The sequence below is a fragment of the Callorhinus ursinus genome, unplaced genomic scaffold (assembly GCF_003265705.2).
Source record: "Callorhinus ursinus isolate GAN/ISIS: 27379988/994484 unplaced genomic scaffold, GSC_fseal_2.0 scaffold12, whole genome shotgun sequence".
NCBI lineage: Eukaryota > Metazoa > Chordata > Mammalia > Carnivora > Otariidae > Callorhinus > Callorhinus ursinus.
The window spans coordinates 16,115,288-16,117,339 of NW_027397074.1; positions in this window are offsets into that span (position 1 = coordinate 16,115,288).

Below are 2,052 nucleotides of genomic sequence, written 5' to 3' on the forward strand. Positions count from 1 at the left end.
GACTATCAAAAAACCCCTCACAATGACAACCTAATACAAGCTTGCCTACATTAATAGAGACCTCCATTAATGATCCAGAATAAGGAAACGACAATCATATTGTGCTCCAGCCCGACTACACTTCATCTAGAGTTCTGTTTTTAGTTCAGGGAACATTGAAATGTTTGTAGGAGGCCAAAAGATGAGGGAACGGTGTGATGAAAGACTTGGAAGTTATTATCTAAGAGGAAAGACTGGATGAGCTGGAGAGGTTTAGCTTGGACAAGAGAAGACTTAGCAGGACCGTGCAACCAATTCCTTTTTAAATTAATTTTAAAAAACTAGGTAAACTACTCATATAATCAAAAAATCAAAGTGATGCAAAAGATATCAGTGCTTCTACTTCTGTTTCTGCTCTGTTCCCCCATCCTGTTTAGGTGTGAATTTTTTTTTTATTATTCATTTTTCAATCCTCCCAGTGTTTCTTTAGGCAATTACAAGCAAATACACATATACAAAGGAATCAAATTATGCATGTTATTTTGCACCTTGATTTTTTTTTTTACTTAATATATTTTGGAGATCTTTCCATATATATATATATATATATATACATATATATATATATATATGGTGCCTCATTTGTTTTAGACAGTTGTATAGAATTCTTTCATCCATTTTGAAGACTCAGTTTTTTCTTCTGAGAAGTGGGGATAATATGCATACTTCAGAGAATTGGCAGGAGGATTAAATAAGATACAATATGTGAAGTTTAGCACAGGCTTTGCCCATAGTATCATGCAACAAACATTATTCAAAGCTTTGCGGGATCCCCTTGAAGTGGGAAAACATGTAGAACTGGATGCTCCTGTCTTGTTGGGCTAGGGCAGGGGTGCACGGTCCTGCTCATCCTGTTGTCTCTAATGTCCATTCCTTTCCCTTTCACCCTTGATCCAGCTCCTCCTCGTTGTAGTCTTCTTCTCACTTCCTCTCATCTGGGAGTTTGGGGGGTTTCAGAGGGAATTGCACTGTGTGCAGCTATTGATGTGGTGTGTCCATGGGAGGAGGTGAGTTCAGGAGCCTCTCAGCTTGCCATTTTGGCCTGGAACTCTCAGGGCTTTGGCTTGAGTTTGAGGAAAGGCAGTGCCTAGGAGAGTAACTAACACACGCTTTTCCTAAATTCTCCTGAACAAATTTTTAAAAGAGTAGAGGATTTTTCTACACTGTAATTTTAACTTATTATAGAGAATTGGAGTAGGATCCTGCAAGGGTATGTTTGGAGTGTGAGTGTGCAGTGGACAGGTGGTGTGGATACTGGTTCGGGGGATGGAGAATAAAACCAGCACCTTGACGGCCATTCCACCTTGACTTTGGGGGGAGGTCCAGAATCTTCTGGGACCCTAAAGGTAAAATTCATTGTACACTTTCATCATTATCATGGCTCTTTTGTGGTCCCTGAACAATTAATGCATGAAGAGCTTTTAGTGCAATTTCTAATTGAAGTAGCTTTTGAGTAAGGGCTTTGCTATTTGCTTCTAGCTTTCTCCAGCTTGCTAGCCTCTATTTATTTATCAGTTTTTATCTTGCTTTTGAAAGAATGATCATGCCCATCAGGGCTGTGGCTGTCCAGTTGTGCAGGACATTTAATGTCCGGTCTGCAGGCTGAAATCCAACTGGAAGTCAGTCCATTAGTGAAGTCATTAGCCCCGTCCTGGCAGCATCTACCTGGACGAAGGAAAGCTTTTTTTTTTTTTTTTGACTTCTTACCAAAGTCCATTGTGGGATAATATATCCCTACCTCTGTTTTGGCCAGCTGATACTCTCCCCTCTCTGAGGGTAAAAGTGAGACACAGAGGATATTGGAGTGCACCCACTGCTGAGCTCAAGCATATACTGCACGAAGCTGCAAATCTGTTTATATGCTTTTAAGCTCATATACTGCCTCTCCTTTTCCTTATGCCTGAAGGGAGGTATTTTTACTTCCAGATATTGGAACTGCTGTGATTTAAAAGCTTTTAATCTTTTTGTTTGGAATGCTGATGAGTCAAAACTGGAATTAAACAAACTGGAACA